We start from the raw sequence: 22,452 nt of genomic DNA on the forward strand, positions 1-22,452 counted from the left end.
CCAATCTCTCCACTCTCCCACTGGCCCTTTGAGAGTGGAGGTGGGAGGGGCCATAAGAAAAAAAGGCTGATGTGCTGTGCCTCTCCCTGCCTGGTTCCACCACAGGCCCTGAGAGGCAGGTTGGGATTTGGCTGCTGGGGTCACCTGCGATTCTGCTGTGGCATTATCTCAGGAGTTAAAAAGATCTCTTTTCCATTTTGAAGCTGCCATGTCCCAGCAGCCCCATGTCCTGGTCCCCGCATGTCGGTGTCTAGGGGGGCAGCTTTGTGCCTTACTGGCTGAGAGGTCAACGAGCTTGGCTGCCTGGGTGTCCACACGCCCTGTGGGAGGAGCCCCAAGTCCCCACTTTGGCAGACCATGATGTTCTCTTTGGCACCTGAGTCACTTCAGGGCCCCTGGCTGGACTGCAGTCCATGCTGGCACTGTGTGGGGAGCACTGCTAGATGTCCTCCAGGCTGCGCTCTTTTAAATGGGATGGTGAGAAGGCAGGGGTTAGTGATTGCTTTACCTTTTTCTTAAAATACAAAGTGAGTTGTCAATAAAGTATCGTTTAAGGGAAATCCACTTGAGTTTGTGTGGTGTGCCTTCCTTCGGGTGACAGTGGCAAATAAACCAACAGACAAGGTTCCTATCAGCCTATACACTTAAGGATGAGCAGCAGGACGTAGGTTACCTCAGTGCAAGTTCTGAATCCTCAGTGCTGTGAGAACATCCCAGTAGTGAACACCTCCCAAGGAGGGGGTGAGGAGGAGCTAGCCAGGCTCTACACTGGGGCAGGACTGGCAGAATCCGCCCCATTGAAGGGCTCGGTGGGGTGGGGGTGGGGGGGAGAACACTAACCGGCAAGGGGTCTAGTCCCTTACAACCCTTCCTCCGATGTGACCATGAGATGACATGGGTAAGTAATGAAGTCAATAAGGAGCAAGGTGAGTACAGAGTGAAGGGGCAGACTGGCAGCATCAGCAAATACATCAGCTTTTTGGAGAGACCTGCTTGAGTTTCCAGGGGGTTTCAGGAAGTCAAAATGATACTTGAAAACTCCCTCCCTTGTCCTTTCCTACCCACCCTCTGTGAGGAACATGGTCCAGTTTTCTCATGCGTTTTTGTATCATTTGTATTTGACTTGATGTTGTTTTTAAAAATGATTTTATTGGGGAGTCGGGCGGTAGCGCAGCAGGTTAAGCGCAGGTGGTGCAAAGCACAAGGACCGGCGTAAGGATCCCGGTTCGAACCCCGGCTCCCCACCTACAGGGGAGTCGCTTCACAGGTGGTGAAGTAGGTCTGCAGGTGTCTATCTTTCTCTCCCCCTCTCTGTCTTCCCCTCCTTTCTCCGCTTCTCTCTGTCCTACGCAACAAAGATGACAATAATAACAATAACTACAATTAAAACGGGCAACAAAAGGGAATAAATAAATTTAAAAAATGATTTTATTTTAGAGGCAGAGAGAAAGACTATAGCATTGAAGCTTCCTTCAGTGCAGTGCTTAATCCTGGGTCATGCACATGGCAAAGCAGCACACTATCCAAGTGGGCTATTTAGCAGCCCTCCTCCACCCACCCACCCCGCTTTTTAAAGTTATTTAATGGGGCTATGTGGTGGATCACCTGGTAGAGCATGCACTTTGCCATGCACAAGGACCCAAGTTCAAGCCCCACAGTTCCCACTTGGAGAGAGGAAACTTCACAAGCAAAGGCAGTGTTGCAGGTATCTCTATCTCTCCTTCTCTCCCCCTTTCCCACAATTACTCTATTTCAAAAAAAAAAGATTTCACGACTCTTACCTGCTATCGAGAAAAAAAAAAAGGCTACTGAAAACAGTTGTGCAGTCTTGTACAGCTGTAACCCTGGTGGGAAAATAAACTAACCAAAGAGCGAAATCTTAAGAAGACATCATGACAGTACAAACCTTTATCATGCATAGCACCAGGGGAGACTGGAGCAGTGCTGTGGTCGTCTCTCATCCTCTGAGGGGGAAAAAAAAAAATCTGATCTGGAAGGCATCCATGGATAAAGTGTTAAGCATGAGTATCTGAATTCAGTCTCTGGCATCACATATGCCAAAGTGATGTTCAGATTCTTCCTCTCATGCATGTGTCTTTTTTTTTTTAAGAGTTTAATGGGAGTAATGCAGGTGTGAGACCCCAGCAAAAACCGGTGGCAGAAAAAAAATACGTAAGCTCTATGAAAGATGTCATATTGTGGTGGTTCACCTATCTTCCTCTAACTGAAAACAAAAGGAATAAAAGGCCACTGGGAGCAGTGGGGTTGTACAAACATGACACATGGGTGGGAAAAGGAAAAAAAATTATTTTAAGAAGAAAAGTTTAGTGCATGAACATTTTCTTTGGAATTTCCAGGTTGAGGGCTAAGATCAGATTCACTTTTTTTTCCCCCCAACTCAGGCTGAGTAGAACTGCAGTCTGAAGTTAGTACCAGGTTCATTTCGTTTTCATTTCTTCTAATTCTAGTTCCAAATTTTTCACTTAGAATCAACAGTCCAGGGGGCCAGGCGGTGGTACACCTGGTTAAGCACACACATTACAGTGCGTAAGGATCCAGGTTCAAGCCTCTGGTCCCCACCTGCAAGGGGAAAGCTTCATGAGTGGTGAAGCAGGTCTTCAGGTTTCTGTCTGTCTCCTGCACTATTTTCCGCTCCCCTCACAATTTCTCTGTCTTTATTCAAAATAAATGAAAATTAAAAATATATATTTAATAAGAATGAAAAAAAATCGACAGTCCGGTCTTTCCTTTTTTAAAAGATAATTATTTTTTCTTTTTTAAAAAGATTAATTTATTCTTGAATAGAAACAAATTTTGAAAGGGGAAGGAGAGAGACAGACACCTGCAGGCCTGCTTCACCACTTGTGACGCTTTCCCCTGCAGTTGGGGACCAGGGGCTTGAATCCTCCTGATCTTTGTAATTGTAATGTGAGTGTATTACCAAGTGTGCCACCACCTGGCCACCACGTGTGGTCTTTCTATTAGTTGGTTTTCATAGACTGTCCCCACTGCCTACTTGATGTTCCACAATCTAATTGCCAAGTGGACTGGGAGGTGGTGCAGTATATAAGCTTGTACTCAAGCATGAGATCCTAAGTTTGATTTGCATTGCATGTGCCAGAGTGATGCTCTGGCTCACTCGCTCTCCTCTGTCATAAATCAATCTTTAAAAAAAAAAAAAGAAAGAAAAAGCCAGGAGACGGACTTGTGCTCTGGCACTTGCAGTCCCTGAAGCTGGATAAACTTGACAGTGGCAGAAGGAAGACAAGTCGCCAGGGACCAGAGCTTGGTGGAGTTTAGGTTTTGCGAATTGTATCATGGGAGGTTTTGGACGCTATTACATTTGTTTTAATAGACTGTTGAATGGGAAATGTGCAACTGGCAAGAATGGAAGTCAGGATAAAGGAGGACTGGCCTGAAACATCTGTTTTTAGCAACTTCTAGGATGAAGACTGGCTTATGCACGCGTACTAGGCACAGAGGAAGCACTAGTAGAATTCGAATGGTTTCAGAGAAGGACGGGTTAGGGTGACAAGCTGGCCTTCCTTTCCCGGTGCAGGGGTGGGGGTTGGGGCAGTGTTTGTACAGGGAGGGAAAGAACTAGAAATTGGTTCCTCTGCCTTTCTTGTTCCACTGTTTGGAGGTGATTTCGAGATGGTGGCATGACAATGCCGTAGCACTGCAGTGATTGGACAGGAAGAGAGGAAGTCCCATCTTTGCGATTCAGGGAAAACAAATGTCAGTACCAAACATTGGGAAGGAGGATTGGTCTCCCGGTTATTTCCCAAGAGCTCCCTCCCCGCCCCCCGTTCTTTGGAGAGCACGTTTTCTCAATCTTACGTAAAGTGCTGAGCGCAGTCAGTTACTGGGACAGTCTTACCCTCTCCGTATGCGGTTTATCCCACCATCTGCGGGCCTACTGAGCACACCTGAAGCAGCCGCTCAACAGCAGGCACTTTCGGCTCCAACCATAGCTCTGTCCACTGCCCCCACAGCCTCGTCTTCCCAGACCCCGCGCCGCCCAGCTCAGCTCACAGCGCTCCGCCCAGAGTGGGAGGGGTCACGATCGACTGTCATTTCGCAGTCCCGCCCCCGGAGTAGGTGGGGCCTCCACCTAGCGCTCGGGGCGCACGCGCGGCCAGCCCCGCTCGCTGCGACCCACGTCCTTCCGGGGGTGCGCGCGCTAGTGCGGGTGCGTGCGTGAGCGTGCGCGCCCCCGCCTCTGCCGGTGCTGCTCCCGCGCCCTCTGCTGCTGCCCCGCAGCCGCCGCCCGGGTTCCCGGGCACTGCCCTCGCTGAGGAGCGTATCGGCCGGCCACCAGCAGCACCGCGGAGCGCAGGAGCAGGGCCGCGGAGCCGGCGCGGGCAAGCGGGTGGGTGGCGCGCGGACAGGTGAGCTCGCGGCGCCGTGAGGGCCTCCGCAGGCCGGGCGGCGGGGGACGGCGGGGTCCATGGCGGGCGGGCGGGCGCGGGGGCCCGAGGGGGAGGGGCGGCGCCCGCAGCCGGAAATGGCGGCGATCCCCGAGGGGCGGGGGCTGTGGGCAGGTGCGGGGCGGGGGCGGCGCCGGGATCCGAGGGTTGCTCGGCCTGGGGGGTCGCTGCTGGTGTGCGGGGCTGGGGGCTCGGCCTCACTACGGGCTGCGAGTGTCCCCCCGGCAGGAAGAGGAAGCGGCTTTCGCGCTCGCTGCTCCTCCCCGAGCTGCGGCGTGACGGGGGGCGTCCGCGGACAGCACCTCGGTGCTCGGTTGTCCGCCTCGAGGCGGATCGGCTCTTCGCGACAAGGACAGTCTTGTTGCCTGATCGCGGCTGCCCGGGGCAGAACCAGCCCAGGCCGCTCCGGGCGTGTGCGCCTTTGCTTCCTTTATTCCCCCCGTTTATTCTTCCAAATGTCGTGCAGAGTCTCAGGGTTGAGTAATCTGTCCACCCGGAGGTGAAACGGGAACCACGGGCATCCGGGAGGGAGGGAAACTTTCTGACGGAGACGTGTGCGTTTGCTTTCCCCTGGGGGCGGGGCGGGAGGCCTGCTGGGATGAGGCGGGCTGGGTGGGGGTGCCTGGTCCCTGTCCCCTTATCCTGATGCATTTGGAGCTCGCAGGGCAGGTGGGCACGCAGGGAAACACCGAGCTCTGCTGGGTGGCCACAGCCATGGAGCCGTTGGGCCTGGGGTTGTGGGGGCTGAACCCCCGAGTGACCAGCTTTCTGCCCCCTCACCGCAGCCCCTTCCCAGTCTCCGAAGAAACATGCTCTGTACCAGCTCTGCCTGCAACACCCGCTCCCTCGCCAGCTCGCTATGCCGCTGTGCGGAGCCTGACTGCCCTACTTATTACAGCATCTCAGCTCCTGCCTCGGTTCCCACTGCCCTTCCCAGCTGCATTGCCCCCAGCGCCTAATTCTTCTGGTGCCCCATCTAACACTTGCACGTTACTTACTTGGTTTTTCACTATGATGAGGTCCTTAGGCAGGCGGCAGGGAGGAGCAGAGCACACCTGCTGGCACCTAGCCCATACCTGGTAGTGTTCCTTGAATGGGAGATGGTGAGGATCGGAGCGACAGTGGTATGGGTGGAATGAGCTGCTTACAGGGACTGAGCACTTGAGGTACTGAGTTCCGAGGAGGCCCTGGCAAGTCTACCCTTTGGGAAGAGACAGCCAGTTAAAGTTACTTGTGATTTAACAGTGACTTACAAGATTAAATGGTTATGGGATACACCGTACCTACCACCGAAGTTCTGTGCCCCCCATCCCACCTCCATAGTTCTCACAAAGTGTTAGAAACTCTTTTTGGGAGTCAGGCGGTAGCGCAGCGGGTTCAGCGCATGTGGCACAAAACTTAAGGATCCCCGTTCGAGCCCCCCGGCTCCAAACCTGCAGGGGGAGTCGCTTCACAGGCCGTGAAGCAGGTCTGCAGGTGCCTTTCTCTCCCCCTGTCTTCCCCTCCTCTCTCCACTTCTCTCTGTACTAACAGTGACAGCGTCAGTAACAACAATAATAACTACAACAAAATAAAAAACAAGGGCAACAAAAGGCAAATAAGGAAATAAAATTTTAATAAAAAATTTTTTTTCTTGGCAAGATCATGTGTTTCAATTATGTTTCCTGAAAATGAGCAAAACCATCTAGTAGCTATCTTTTATCTCCTTACCTATGTCACTAAAAACAACCATTTCCATTGTCCTTTTGTCTTGAAGGATACAATATATTTTTTAATTGCAGTGTAACATCCATTGAATTCCATAACTTCTTTATCCAGTTGCTTCCACTCTGGCTATTGTGAATAATGCAGCTATGAGCGTAAGGGTGCATAGGCCTGTTTGAATCAATGTTTTCATGTTCTCTGGATATAAATCAAAGAGCAGTAGCAGAATAAAATCTTTTAATCAAGTCTGCCACCGGTAATAGTTTTTAATTTTTATCTATGGGGGGTTGGCAAGGCAGTTCACCTGGACTCAAGACCCTGCCTTGAGTCGGCCCCCACCATGCTGGAGGAAGCCCGAATGCCCTGTTACCTTTTTTTTGTTTTGTTTATTCATTTATTTATTTTACTAGATAGCACAGAGAGAAACTGAGAGGGAAAGGATAGAGAGGAAGGGAGACAGTCCAGTTGTGAAGCTTTTCCCCTGCAGGTGGGACCAGGGGCTTGAATCTGGTTCCTTGTGCACTGTAATGTGTGTGCTTAACCAGGTGCACCATCACTTGGCCCCCCCTCTGGTATCTTTCTCTTTCTCTCTGGGGGAAAAAAAAGTTGGCTAAGAACTAGGAAGCTGGGAGTTGGGTGGTAGCACAGTGAGTTAAGCGCCAGTGGCGCAAAGTGCAAGGACCAGAATAAGGATCCCGGTTCGAGCCCCTGGCTCCCCCACCTGCAGGGGAGTCCCTTCACAAGCGGTGAACCAAGTCTGCAGGTGTCTTATCTTTCTCCCCCCTCTCTGTCTTCCCCTCCTCTCTCCATTTCTCTCTGCCCTATCCAACAATGATATCAATAACAACAATAATAACTACAACAATAAAACAAAGGCAACAAAAGGGGATAAATAAATTAATTTTTTTAAAGTTTTAAAAAAAACTATGAAGCCCTGGCAATGACTAAAAATAAAAAAAAGATAAAATAAGCTTTTGAGAGAACTTGCATGGTAGGTGTACTTTACTGGCAAAGAGATGTGTTAGTGGGACTACTCGACAGTGAGCTGTGGTGATACCCTTAGCTTGAGGTTCACAGCTTTGGCACTATGGCAGCACCATGCGAATTCTGATGGTGGCCAAGTGACTGAAGGTCTGGTGGTTTCTGAAGATTGAGGGCTGAGTGGTGGTGCACCTGGTTGAATGCACATGTCACCATGCACAAGGACCTGGGCTCAAGCTTTTTTTTGGTCCCCACCTGCAGGGGGGAATCTTCAAGATCAGCAGTAGAATTGCACTGTAGGTGGGAGTTGGGCAGTAGCGCACCAGGTTCAGCACACGGATTAAATGCACGTGGCACAAAGCTCAAGGACCTGTGTGAGGATCCCAGTTCAAGCCTCCGGCTCCTCACCTGCAGAGGAGTCACTTCACATATGGTGAAGCAGGTCTGCAGGTGTCTATCTCTCCCCCTCTGTCTTCCCCTCCTCGCTCCATTTCTCTCTGTCCTATCCTACAACAATTTTTAAAAAGGGCAACAAAAGGGAAAATAAATTTTAAAAAGAATAGCATTGTAGGTGTCTCTCTTCTCAATTTCTCTCTCTGTCCAAAATAAATAATAAAATATTTAAAAAAAAAAAAAAACTGCAACCTGACACAATGGATGAAGTGTTGGACTCTCAGGCATGAGGTCCTGAGTTTGATCCCTGCCAGCACATGTACCACAGTGATGCCTGGTGTGTTCACTCCCCATCTCTCATTAATAAAATACTTAAAATAAATCAAGATTGATTTTAATGAGAGGGAGGTCCGTCCAAAGAATCACTTTAGTACAAGTGGTGCTGAGGTTCCAACTTTGGACCTCATGCATGTAAGTCTTGTGCTCTACCTGAAGAGCCACCTCTGTGGCTGCAGTTGTTTCTAGAACTCTTGCCAGATGTCCACACTAACTCCTTCCTTCCTTCCTTCCTCCCTCCCTCCCTTCCTTCCTTTGTGTACCAAAGCAGTGCTCAGCTCTGGTTTATGGTGGTTCGGGAGATTAAACCTGGGACTTCAGAGCCTCAGGGTTGAAAGTCTCTTTGCATAACCTTTATGCTACCCCCCCCAACACACACACACACACACACACACACACACGCACGCGCGCGCGCGCGCGCGCGCGCGCGCGCGCGCACACACTCTGGCTCTCCAAGGTGTTTTCTTATTCTTCTTTATTTTTACCAGAGCACTGTTCAGCTCTGGCATTTGGTGGTAGTGGTGGATCGAACCTGGGACTTTGGAGCCTCCTACATGAAAGTCTTTTTGCATAGCTATTGTGCTCGCTCCTTCACCCTGCCATTTCTTGTGTTGAGGATGTGGGGGCAGCTTGAGCAGCTCAGTCTCGCTGTGAATTAGACCTTAAATTTAGGTCTTCTGTACTGCTTCTGCTATTGACCACCTGACACCACTCTGCCGAATCCCATGACAAGCTGCTAACAGTGCATTTTTAGAGCCCAAATGTGCAGTGCTAGTACCAGGCCTGGGATGTGGTAGGTGCTCAGTAGGTGTTTCCTGGATGGTGACTAAGATGCAGGGAGACCTGAGGTTTTAAGAAGGTAGAACATTATTAGAGATGGAAGTGTGCTTTTAAGATTAGGCAGCAGGGTCTGGGTAGTGGCATACCTAGTTGAGCACACCTGTTACCATGCACAAGGACCCAGGTTCAAGCCCCAACTCCCCACCCTAGGGGAGGGGAAGCTCCATGAGCAGTGAAGTAGTGCTGCAGGTGTCTCTCTCACCCTCACTGCCTCCTTCTTCCGTCTCAGTTGCTCTCTGTTTCGATCCAGTAAGTGAATAAATAAAATAAAACTAGGAAACAAAGTGAGCATGATACACACAGACATATTCACCTTGAGATCATTCCAAAATTCTTCTCTATTAAGCAGTCTGTGCCTGGTATGGGGACAGAAATGCCAAAGGAAAGCCGTATCTTAGCCAGTGAAGGCATCCGGTTTTCCAGTAAGGAGACACACCAATGATTTGAGAGGGTGGGTGGGAGAGAAGACTCAGTCTCAAGGTGCTCTCCTTATTTATTATTCTCTTTCTTTTTTTTAACACTTTAAATTTTCTTTAATTTTGTTTTTTTTCTTTTTTACATTTATTCCCTTTTGTTGCCCTTGTTTTATTGCTGTAGTTGTTATTGATGTCATTATTGGATAGGACAGAGAGAAATGGAGAGAGGAGGGGAAGACAGGGGGAGAGAAAGATAGACACCTGCAGACCTGCATCTCTGCTTGTGAAGCAACTCCCCTGAGGGTGGGGAGCCAGGGGCTTGCACCTGGATCCTTACACTTGTCCTTGCACTCTGCGTTACCGCTCAACTCCCTTATTTTATTTATTTTATTGAGAAAGATGAGAGAGGGAGAACCAGATATCACTCTGCTATATGTGCTACTGGGGATTGAACTTGCGACCTCATGCTTGAGAGTTCAGTGCTTTATCTGCTGAGCCAGCTGCCACACCACTCTCCTTATTCTCCTAGTAGCAGTTGAGACTATAGTTCTTCTTAAATAGGGCTCCGTGTTCTGGTTGGCCATTTAGATCAGAGCTGCGATTGTTAGGCTGCAGACACTGCCATTCTCTTTGTGTGTGTCAGCAGAGGCTGTGCTACATGTCTGTCCCTTTCAAGGAAGGGGACCAGACCGAGGTCCACACAACAAAGTTCTGGTAAGATGAAGGTTATGGTACTGCCCTGCCTATCTTTTGGAGATGATATCAAAAAAAATATGTTATCAACTATTTCTTAAGTAGAAGTCATGAAGTTCTGAGAATTGATAGTAGTCGTGTTATGAAAATACATGGGCTGTCCTGACACCAAGGCCTGTTGACATCCCCTGGAGACGATTAGCAGCTAGTCTCTTCTTTTACCTCCCCCCCCCATTGAACCTTCAAACCTGAAGATTTAAGGATTAGATTACCTAACAACCTTTATCTTTTGTCTTTCATTGTTTACACACACACACACACACACACCCACACACACCCAGTACCGTTAAGTACTTGTGTCAGCGAAATAGTTCTGCCTCCATTGTGGTATAGCCAGACATTTAATAGACTTAGGTCTTTGGCAAATAAAAGTAAAGTGTTTTAAATTCTAAGGGCTTGCAAGCATGATTAATGATAGTTAACACTGAATGAAGTAGCATTCTCTAAAGATAGACTTTTTTAGTGAGGCCAGGTTTGGAAGGGCAATGAAAATGTCATCTTCAGTATTTGTTTCAGGACTCTACACTGAGCATTTACTTCTTTTCAAATCATTTGTAATGTACATATTGCCCGAGTGAATGGCATTAAAAACAAAAAGGATTTATAATATTTATTTATTCCCTTCTGTTGCCCTTGTTTTATTGTTGTAGTTATTATTGTTGTTGTTGGATAGGACAGAGAGAAATGGAGAGAGGAGGGGAAGACAGGGGGAGAGAAAGACAGACACTTGCAGACCTGCTTCACTGCCTGTGAAGCGACTCCCCTGCAGGTGGGGAGCCGGAGGCTCAAAGATCTGCAGATGGGGAGCCAGGGATCCTTACTCTGGTCCTTGCACTTTGCATCACCTGCACTTAACCCGCTGCGCTACTGCCCAACTCCCCCCCAAAAAAAATTATTAATACAAGAGAGAACCAGAGTATCACTCTGGCACATTTGATACTAGGGCTCAAACTCAGGACTTCATGCTTTTGGGCCCAAAGCTCCAGCCACTGTGCCACCTCCAGGCCACATAAATGGCTTAAAAACAAAAAAGATTTACCTGTTAGAGAGAGGGAGGGAGAGAAAGAACCAGAGGATCACTCTGACACATGCCCTGCCAGAGATGGAACTTGGGACCTCACCCTTGAGAGTCCAGTGTTCTACCCACTGTGCGTTCTCCTGGGATGCCGCATAAGTGCCTCCTAAAATTTAGTGCTTTTGTTTGTTAGTCTGGCTTTGAGGGGCTGGAGAGATAGCATAATGATTATGCAAAAAGACTTTCACTCCTGAGACTCGGCTCCCCTGAGTTCAGTCTTGATACCACTATAAGTCAGAGCTAAGCAGTCCTCTGGGAAAAAAGTAAAATAAAATAAATAAAATCTGGGGCTGGGGAAACAGCATGATGGTTCTGCAAAAGATTTTCATGCCCAAGTATCTGAGGTTCCAAATTCAATCCCCAACACCACCATAATCCAGAACTGAGCAGTGCTCTGGTCTTTCTAACTTTATCTCTGTATATTCGTCTCTCTGTCTCTCTCATTGAAATAGATAATTTAAGAAAAAAAATCGGGGTGGGCAGAGGCACACCAGGTTAAACACACACCTTTACCGTGTACATGGACTTAGGTTCAAGCCCTTCTTGCCCATCTGCAGGGAGGATGTTTCACAAGTGGTGCTACAGGTGTCTATCTCTCCTCTCCTCCCAATTTCTGTCCTATCAAGAGAAAGAAAAAAAAAAAAAAAAAAAGCAAAGGAAAGGAAAAAACAGATGCCAAGAGTGGTGGATTCGGGAGTCGGGTGGTAGTGCAACAGGTTAAGCGCATGTGGTGCAAAGCACAAGGGCCGGTCAAAGGATCCCGGTTCAAGCCCCTGGCTCCCTACCTGCAGGGCAGTCTATTCACAAGCGGTGAAGCAGGTCTGCAGGTGTCTGTCTTTCTCTCCCCCTCTCTGTCTTCCCCTCCTCTCTCCATTTCTCTCTGTCCTGTGTAACAACGGCAACAAAAATAATAACTACAACAATGAAAAACAACAAGGGCAACAAAAGGGAAAATAAAAAAAAAAAAAGTGATGGATTCGTTGTGCAGCCCCTGATACCCAGCAATTACTCTGGTGGCAATTAAAAAAAAAAAAATTCTGCTTCCCAAGAATTAACCCAATTCCTCACACATGAACAAATATAACTGCCCAGTCTCCCAGACTCGATGTTTTTCATTTTGTATTTAAGCAGAGACACACACCAAAACACCACTCCACCATCCACACAGCTCTCACTGTCCCATTTGTGGTGCTGGGGACTGAACCTTGAGCTGCTGGGACTTCAGGCACATGGTGTGCTGACACTGAGTGAGCTTTCTGTCTCCTACGGAGGAATTTTTTTTCTTCCTTTTTTTTTTTAAATTTTTTATTTATAAAAAGGAGACATTGACAAAATCATAGGATAAGAGAGGTACAACTCCACACAGATAACACCACCAAAACTCCGTATCCCATCCCCTCCCCTGATAGCTTCCCTATTCTTTATCCCTCTGGGAGTATGGACCTAGGGTCATGTGGGGTGCAGAAGGTAGAAGGTCTGGCTTCTGTAATTGCTTCCCCGCTGAACATGGGCGTTGACTGGTCGGTCCATACTCCCAGCCTATTTTTCTCTTTCCCTAGTTGGGTGGGGTTCTGAGGAAGCAGGGCTCGAGGACGCATTGGTGGGATAGTCTGCTTAGCAAATTCAGGTTGGCGTCATATTAGTATCTGGAACCTGATGGCTGAAAAAAGAGTTAACATATAGAGCCAAACAAATTGTTGACTAATCTTGAACCTAAAGGCTGGAATAGTTCAGATGAAGAGATGGGGGGTCTGGAATTTTTTTTTAAGATTTTATTTGTTTATTCACAAGAAAGACAGGAGAGAAAGAACCAGACATAACTCTGGCACATGTGCTGACGGGGATTGAACTTGGGACCTCCTGCTTGAGAATCCAGTGCCTTATCCACTGCGCCACCTCCCAGACCACTGGAATTTTTTTTTTTTTATTGGATAGAGAAAAGAAATTGAGTGGGGTAGGTAAGAGAGGCCGAGTGGTAACACACCTGGTTGAGTACACATGCTACAGTGTACAAGGACCCAAGTTCAAGCCCCAGTTCCCATCTTCAGGGGGAAAGCTTTACTAATGGAGAAGCAGTGCTGTAGTTGTCTTTCTCCCCCCCCCCCCCCATTACTCCTTTCCCTGTCGATTTCTGGCTGTCTCTATCCAATAAATAAATAAAGATAATAAAATATTTTTAAGAGGGGGTTTGGGGGAGATAGATACCTGCAGCACTGCTTCATCACTTGTGAGGCTTTCCCCTCTGTAGGTGAGGACCAGGGCGTTTGAACCTAGTTGTTTTTTTTTTTTTTTTCTCCAGGGTTATTGCTGGGCTCGGTGCCTGCACCATGAATCCACTGCTCCTGGAGGCCATTTTTCCCCTCTTTTGTTGCCCTTGTTGTAGCCTCATTGTGGTTATTATTATTACCATTGTTGATGTTGTTCATTGTTGGATAGGACAGAGAGAAATGGAGAGAGGAGGGGAAGACAGAGAGGGAGGGGGAGAGAAAGACAGACACCTGCAGACCTGCTTCACCGCCTGTGAAGCGACTCCCCTGCAGGTGGGGAGCCGGGGGCTCGAACCGAGATCCTTACGCCGGTCCCTGCGCCCAGCACCACATGCGCTTAACCCACTGTGCCACCGCCTGGCCCCCTGAACCTAGTTTTTTTGTGACTGTAATGTGCATGCATAGCTGGGTGTGCCAGCACTCAGCCCCTGAAGCAAGAGCTGAGCAGTGCTCTGGTCCCTCTCAAAATTAAAGGGAGCATGGGCAGGGATGGCATACAGGACTGGTAGTGAGTGCAGTGGTTTACACACAACAGCTGTGGGTGTGAAACCATATCCTCGAGATCTTTGTACTTTCACAAACCACTGCTAAATCACTAATAAAATAATATTTTTAAAAATCTGCTAGTGGGAGTCGGGCTGTAGCGCAGCGGGTTAAGCGCAGGTGGCGCTAAGCTCAAGGACCGGCGTCAGGATCCCTGTTCGAGCCCCCGGCTCCCCACCTGCAGGCAGGTCCCTTCACAGGTGGTGAAGCAGGTCTGCAGGTGTCTGTCTTTCTCTCCCCCTCTCTGTCTTCCCCTCCTCTCTCCATTTCTCTCTGTCCTATCCAATAACAACGACATCAATAATAACTACAACAATAAAACAACAAGGGCAACAAAAGGGAATAAATAAATAAAATTTAAAAATTTAAAAAAAAAATCTGCTAGTGACTAGGGACACATGACTTGCCTCAGGCGGAATCCCCAGCATTGCAATATGCAGAGCTGAATGGTGTTCTGGTCTCTTTTTCTCCATAAAATAAATACATCTTTCCTTTTTAAAAAGCAGTTTAGTTAGAAATCTTTGTAATTTTTTTCCTAGCATATTAAACCCCACTACTTAAACATGTTTAATGAGAAAGAGAAAACACCGGAGCACTGTCCTGATGTAGGTGATACTGGAAACTGAACTTGAGGCCTCTCAAATGCAGGTCCTTTTTTTTTTTTTTTTAATTTGCTCTTTTCTCCTTTTTTTTTTTTATTGTTGTTGTTGTTATTGATGTCATTGTTGGATAGGACAGAGAGAAATCGGGAGAGGAGGGGAAGACAGGGGGAGAGAAAGATAGACACCTGTAGACCTGCTTCACCACCTGTGAAGTGACTCCCCTGCAGGTGGGGAGCCGGGGCTTCAACCAGGTTCCATATACTGGTCCTTGCGCTTTGCGCCACGTGCATTTAAACCGCTGGGCTACTGCCCAGCCCCTTCAAATGCACATCTTGTGCTCTTCTGCTAAGCCACCTCCCTGGCCATGACCTCACCAACATTTTGCACTGTGCATTGCATCGTGAGCAATGGCCAGCTGCTGCTTGAATGTAGGAGTCAGACACTCGTCATCATGGTTCTTTATAATTTTTAAAACAATTTTATTGCTACAAGGGCTATCTCATGCTCTGTCAGCACTACCAATCCACTGCTCCTGGCAGCCTTTTTTTAAAATTTCTATCTATTTTTTGTTAGGAGAGAAAAATTGAGAGGATTGGGGGGCGTAGTGAGAGAGAAAGAGAAACCTGCTGACCTGCTTCTCTGCTCATAAAGTGTCCTCCCAGCAGGTGGGGAGCAGGGGCTTGAACCTGTGTCCTTGCACTTGGAAATAATGTGCACTTAAGTGAGTGTACCACCGCCTGGCCCCAGATCTTTGTAATTTTATTGTCCCCTTAATTCTTCTACACTGGAAGTATGCCCCCAGCAAAAATGGTGGTCTGCAAGGTGAAATATGTAGTCATATGTGTTTTTACTGCCGTGTTGTGAGTAATTCTGGTGATAAAGTTACAGTGCTGGGAGTCAGAGGGTTGGAATGCTGCCTGGCCACCCCCATCAGCTGGGCCCCACCCTTGCTATCTTTGGGAGAGAAGGGGGTGCCAGACTCTTTCTTGGAGAGCTGGTGCGTCTTACTTCTTCAGTGGCTGGAGTGGAAATGTGTTCTCTAGCAAAACCAACAGCACCCAAGTTTCCCTTATTATAACTCTGCACTGCTTCACGGGGACTGAATTCAGGTGGTAGCAACCCAGGATTCCCCAGCTCTGGTTGGAGGCCCCCCTACCACCACATCAGGCACTGGCAGGAGTGACTAACTGCAGAAAGGGAGGGAGGGAGGGAGACACCCAACTTTTGTCTCTTCTGTCAGAAGGAACTCGTGGTATAGCCGGTATCTGGTGTTTAAGTAGGCAGTCCCACGGAACTTTTCTCTGTTAAAGAGTTAGCTTTTATAGTGAAAGCATTTCTCCAAGGTAAATAAAAGAGCATAGGTCAAAGAATATAAACTTTATAGTCGCTGCCTATATTATGAAATTTATACTGCCCTATGGCTGGGCATATGGGTGTGCCTCTTTTGTCTTTCAGTTTTCATGCATATGAGATTTATGTTTTATTTGTTGGTGTTCATTTAGCTATTGCCATCCAATTTGCTGTTAAAATGTGAGGCATTTTTGTTGTTTTTTTGTCAGTTGTAATAATTTTTGCTTTGTCATTTAAAATGTTTCCTTTTTAAAAGAATTTATTTATTCATGAAAAAGGTAAGAGGAGAGAAAGAAAACCAGATATCACTCTGGTACTTGTACTGCTGGGGATTGAACTAGGGACCTCACAGTTGAGAATCCAATGCATTATCACTGCACCACCTCCCAGACCACTGTATTTTATTTCTTTATCTTCTATTGCTTGAGAGAAAGAACAGCATGGTTCAGCCATTTGCAGTGTTCTGTTTGTCTTGGCATGTCTTGCTTTGTGTGTGTGTGGGGGGGCGGGCATTGGCTAGTACACGTGTGATTCCACCACTCCCAGTGGACACTTTTCTCCTTTTAATTTCAGGTGCAGACAGAGGGAAAGAGACCATAGTTCCACCCCACCATCCTTGAATCTTCCCTTGGCACCAAACATTGGTGCTCCCATCTGGTGTCAAGGACTAGAACCCAGGTCCTTGTACCTAGTTAAGTGTATGCTCTATTGGGTGTCCTCTTCTGCTCCTTTGTCCTCTGAAAGTCAGTACTGTGTGGACCTGGTAGGTGGTTTACTGGGTAGAATACACTTTACCCACTTGACACCCCCAGCCATGATGTGGGAACACTGAATAAAGGGAAACTTCCATCATCAGCCGAGCAGTGCTGTGGTCTCTCTCTTCTGTGTCTTTCTCTCTCTCTCTTGCCCTCTTTCTATCAATAGGAAAATAAATAAATAGATAGTCTGCCAGGAGCAAGGGAACCACATAGATATGAAGCCCCAGAAAAGTCCTAGTGGGGAAAAGTGTGTGTAGTAATAAGTAGGTATTTTTCTTGCCCCATTAACTTAGGCTTGACTGCTCTAGCTAACTTTTTCAGATAGAGATAGGAGATAGGAAAAGATACCACAGCATCAAAGTGCAGTGGGTGCCAGAGTGAAGCCTGGGATGTGCACATGATGTTGCATGCACTGTCCAGGTGAGCTATCACACTAGCCAGAAATGGACTTTTAAAAATGCATGAGGCGGGGGAGGGGGTAGATAGCATAAAGGTTATGCAAAGTGACTCTCATGCCTGAGGCTCTAAAGTCCCAGGTTCAGTCCCCCGCACTACCATAAACCAGAGATGAGCAATGGTTAAAAAAAAAAAAACAAGGGAGTCGGGTGGAAGCGCAGTGGGTTAAGTGCAAGTGGCACAAAGAGCAAGGACCAGTGTAAGGATCCTGGTTCGAGCCCCCGGCTCCCCACCTGCAGGGGAGTCACTTCACAAGTGGTGAAGCAGCTCTGCAGGTGTCTGTCTTTCTCTCCCCCTCTCTGTCTTCCCCTCCTCTCTCCATTTCTCTCTGTCCTATCCAATGACAACATCAATAACAATAATAATAACAAGGGCAACTAAAGGGAATAAACAAATAAATAACATGAAATGATCAGTGGCTAATTAAAGCAAAAAACTTAATATGTTGTGTTCCCATAAAAATCTTTATTGGCCTGACTTTACTTTGAGTCATATAAAGTTCAGTTTTATTTATTTCCTTTTTATTTTATTTGTTTCCCCCTTTTTTTTTTTTTTTAATTTAAGAAATATGTCCTGGAGCTCAGCTTCCCCAGAGACCCACCCTACTAGGGAAAGAGAGAGGCAGACTGGGAGTATGGACCGACCAGTCAACGCCCATGTTCAGCGGGGAAGCAATTACAGAAGCCAGACCTTCTACCTTCTGCAACCCACAATGACCCTGGGTCCATGCTCCCAGAGGGATAGAGAATGGGAAAGCTATCGGGGGAGGGGGTGGGATATGGAGATTGGGCGGTGGGAATTGTGTGGAGTTGTACCCCTCCTACCCTATGGTTTTGTTAATTAATTCTTTCTTTTTTTTTTTTTTGACAAAGAAATTGAAACTGTTATTAAGAATCTCCCCAACAACAAAAGTCCTGGACCAGATGGCTTCACAAATGAATTTTTTTTTTTTTTTTATTTAAGAAAGGATTCCCACCGCCCAATCTCCATATCCCACCCATGGACCCTGGGTCATTGTGGGTTTCAGAAGGTAGAAGGTCTGGCTTCTGTAATTGCTTCCCCGGTCCATACTCTCAGTCTGCCTCTCTCTTTCCCTAGTAGGGTGGGTCTCTGGGGAAGCTGAGCTCAAGGACATATTGGTGGGGTCTTCAATCCAGGGAAGTCTGGCCGGCATCCTGATGACACCTGGAACCTGGTGACTGAAAAGAGAGTTAACATACAAAGCCAAACAAATTGTTGAGCAATCATGGACCCAAAGCTTGGAAAAGTGGAGAGGAAGTATTAGGGAAGTACTCACTGCAAACTCTAGTGTACTTCTGCTTTCTTACTTTGGTGCCATACTCCAAACTCAGTCAATTTCTGCTTTGCGTTTCTACTTCTTTTTTTTTTTTACATGCATAACATTCCCCAGATTCCCATTTAACAATACAACCCCCACTATTTCATTCATCATTTTTCATGGACCTGTATTCTCCCCACCCACCCACCCACCCCAGAGTCTTTTACTTTGGTGTAATACTCCAATTCCATTTCAGGTTCGACTTGTGTTTTCTTTTCTAATCTTGTTTTTCAACTTCGGCCTGAGAGTGAGATCATCCCGTATTCATCCTTCTGTTTCTGACTTATTTCACTCAACATGATTTTTTCAAGGTCCATCCAAGATCGGCTGAAAACGGTGAAGTCACCATTTTTTACAGCTGAGTAGTATTCCATTGTGTATATATACCACAGCTTGCTCAGCCACTCATCTGTTGTTGGACACCTGGGTTGCTTCCAGGTTTTGGCTATTACAAATTGTGCTGCCAAGAACATATGTGTACACAGATCTTTTTGGATGGATGTGTTGGGTTCCTTAGGATATATCCCCAGGAGGGGAATTGCAGGGTCATAGGGTAGGTCCGTTTCTAGCCTTCTGAGAGTTCTCCAGACTGTTCTCCACAGAGGTTGGACCAATTTACATTCCCACCAGCAGTGCAGGAGGGTTCCTTTGACCCCACATCCTCTCCAGCATTTGCTGCTGTTACCTTTTCTGATGTGTGACATTCTCACAGGAGTGAAGTGATATCTCATTGTTGTCTTGATTTGCATTTCTCTGACAATCAGAGACTTGGAGCATTTTTTCATGTGTTTCTCAGCCTTTTGGATCTCTTCTGTGGTGAATATTCTGTCCAAGTCCTCCCCCCATTTTTGGATGGGGTTATTTGTTGTCTTGTTGTTGAGTCTGGCAAGCTCTTTATATATGTTGGTTATTAAACTCTTATCTGATGTATGGCATGTAAAGATCTTCTCCCATTCTGTGAGGGGTCTCTTGATTTGGGTAGTGGTTTCTTTTGCTGTGAAGAAGCTTTTTAATTTGATGTAGTCCCATAGGTTTATACTTGCCTTAGTCTTCCTTGTAATTGGATTCGTTTCATTGAAAATGTCTTTAAAATTTATGCGGAAAAAAGTTCTGCCAATATTTTCTTTTAAGTATCTGATAGTTTCTGGTCTAACATCCAAGTCCTTGATCCACTTGGAATTTACTTTTGTATTTGGTGAAATACAGTGATTCAGTTTCATTCTTCTGCATGTTTCAACCCATTGTTTCCAACACCATTTGTTGAAGAGACTCTGCTTCCCCCATATAATAGTCTGGGCCCCTTTGTCAAAGATTAGATGTCCATACGTGTGGGGCCTCATTTCTGGGCTCTCAATTCTATTCCACTGGTCAGTGTGTCTGTTCATGTTCCAGTACCAAGCAGTTTTGATGACAATGGCCCTATAATACAGTTTGAGATCTGGCAGTGTGATGCCTCCGGTTCTGTTCTTTTTTCTCAAGATTGTTTTGGCAATTCTAGGTCTTTTCTGGTTCCAGATAAACATTCCAGATAAACATTTGTAGCATTTGTTCTATTCTCCTAAAAAATGTGCTTGGGATCTTGATGGGGATAGCATTAAATTTGTAGATGGCTCTGGGTAATATATTCATTTTGATGATGTTAATTCTTCCAACCCATGAACATGGAATATCTTTCCACTTCTTTGTGTCTTTTTCAATTTCTTTGAGTAGTGACTCATAATTTTCAGTATACAAGTCTTTCACTTCTTTGGTTAGGTTTACTCCTAGATATTTTATTGTTTTTGTTGCTATAGAAAAAGGAACTGATTTCTGCATTTCAATTTCTTCTAACTTAGTGTTTGCATAGAGGAATGCCACTGAATTTTGAATGTTAATTTTATAGCCTGACACATTACTGTATTGCGTGATGATTTCCAAAAGCTTCTTGCTGGATTCCTTAGGTTTTTCCATGTATACTATCATGTCATCTGCAAATAAGGAGAGTTTGACTTCTTCTCTTCCAATCTGTATGCCTTTAATGCCTTGCTCCTGCCTGATTGCTATGGCAAGAACTTCCAACACTATGTTGAATAGTAATGGTGATAGTGGGCAGCCCTGTCTAGTACCTGATCTGAGGGGAAATGCTTCCAGTCAGTTTTTCACCATTGAGTATGATGTTGGCTGTAGGTTTGCTATATATAGACTCCACTATCTTGAGGAATTTTCCATCTATTCCTATTTTTTGTAGTGTTTTGATCATAAAGGGATGTTGTATTTTGTCAAATGCTTTCTCTGCATCTATTGATATGACCATGTGGTTTTTGGTCTTGCTTTTGTTGATGTGGTGGATCACATTGATTGATTTACGTATATTAAACCAACCTTGCATGCCTGGGATAAACCCCACTTGGTCATGATGAACAATCTTTTTGATAGACTGCTGTATCCGGTTGGCTAGAATTTTGTTCAATATTTTCGCATCTATGTTCATCAGAGATATTGGTCTGTAGTTTTCTTTTTTGGTTGTGTCCCTGTCTGCTTTTGGTATCAGAATGATGTTGGCTTCATAGAAGCTGGCAGGGAGTATTCCAGTGTCTTCAATCTTCTGGAAGACTTTTAAAAGTAGAGGTATTAGTTCTTCTTTGAAAGTTTTGTAGAATTCATTTGTAAAACCATCTGGTCCAGGACTTTTATTTTTGGGAAGATTTTTGATAACTGTTTCAATTTCATTAGCTGTGATGGGCCTGTTCATGTTATCCACTTCCTCTTTACTTAGTTTTGGAAGTTGGTAGGTATCTAGGAAATCATTCATTTCTTCCAGGTTCTCTAGCTTGGTGGCATATAGTTATTCATAGAAGCCTCGCATGATATGTTGAATTTCTGCAGTGTCTGTTGTGATTTCTCCTCTTTCATTTACTCTCCGATTTATTTGGGTCTTCTCCCTTTTTTGTTTTGTGAGTCTGGCTAAAGGTTTGTCGATTTTGTTTACTCTTTCGAAGAACCAACATTTACTTTCATTGATCTTTTGTATGGTTTTCCTATTCTCAATGTCATTTATTTCTGCCCTAACTTTAGTAATTTCTGTCCTTCTGGTTGCTTTAGGATTCCTTTGTTGTTCTTCTTCTAGGTCTTTAAGATGTGCAATCAGGCTGTTTATTTGTGCCTTTTCTTGTTTCCTAATGTGTGCTTGTATAGCTATGAACTTCCCTCTTAGGACTGCTTTAGCTGTGTCCCAAATATTTTGATAGCTTGTGTCTTCACTTTCATTGAACTCTCGAAACATTTTGATTTCTTCCTTGATTTCCTCTTTGACCCAGAAGTTGTTAAGAAGTGTACTGTTGAGCTTCCACATTTTGGGACTGTTACTAATCTTTTGTTGATTGTTAAGTGTTAGTTTAATTCCACTGTGGTCTGAGAAGATGCTTGGGATGATTTCAGTGCTCTTGAATAGGCTGATGCTGTCTTTGTGGCCTAACATATGGTCTGTCCTTGAGAATGATCCATGTGGGTTTGAGTAAGATGTGTATTCCAGTTTCTTGGGATGAATGACTCTGAAAATGTCCAATAGTTCTAGTTTATCTATCTCTTCATTTAGCTCCCTTATGTCTTTACTGATTTTCTGCCTGGATGATCTGTCAAGTTGAGATAGTGGGGTGTTGAAGTCCCCTACTATGATTGTGTTACTGTTAATATATTGCTGTAGCTCTTTCAGTAGAAGTTTGATGTATTTAGATGGCTTCTCATTGGGTGCATAGATATTAATAATTGTTAAGTCCTCTTGATTAACTGATCCTCTGAGCATTAAGTAGTGTCCATTCTTATCTTTTTTAATCTTATCTATTTTAAAGTCTATCATGTCAGATATGAGAATAGCTGTTCCTGCCCTTTTTTGTGGGCCATTGGCTTGAATGATAGTTTTCCATCCTTTCACTTTAAGTCTGTGTTTGTCTTGTTGCGTTAGGTGAGTTTCCTGTAGACAACATATTGTTGGGTTGTGTTTTCTGATCCATCTTCCTACTCTGTGTCTTTTAATAGGTGGATTCAGGCCATTGACATTTATTGATATCAGATATGGAAGATATTTTAACGCCATTCTTGTAGAGTTTTAGAGTGTTTTGATATATGTCCTATTTGTGGTGGTCTGGTTGTTTATAGGAGACCTTTCAGAACTTCTTTCAGGGCAGGCTTGGTGATGGTTGCTTCCTTCAACTGTTGCTTGTCTGAGAAGGT

General features: G+C 45.8%; 1 protein-coding gene across 2 annotated transcripts in view; it reads left to right on the forward strand.

The window, feature by feature from the left end:
- Nucleotides 1–4,250: 4,250 nt before the first annotated feature.
- Nucleotides 4,251–22,452, forward strand: part of DNAJC5 (DnaJ heat shock protein family (Hsp40) member C5) — a 68,092-nt gene continuing 49,890 nt past the window's right edge. For both annotated transcript variants that reach the window (XR_009544714.1, XM_060171663.1), the window contains exon 1: nt 4,251–4,391. The gene's annotated coding sequence lies outside the window, so the exon portion shown is untranslated. The remainder of the gene's footprint in view (nt 4,392–22,452) is intronic.

Source organism: Erinaceus europaeus, chromosome 14 (assembly GCF_950295315.1).
Source record: "Erinaceus europaeus chromosome 14, mEriEur2.1, whole genome shotgun sequence".
In the NCBI taxonomy this organism is placed as follows: Eukaryota; Metazoa; Chordata; class Mammalia; order Eulipotyphla; family Erinaceidae; genus Erinaceus; species Erinaceus europaeus.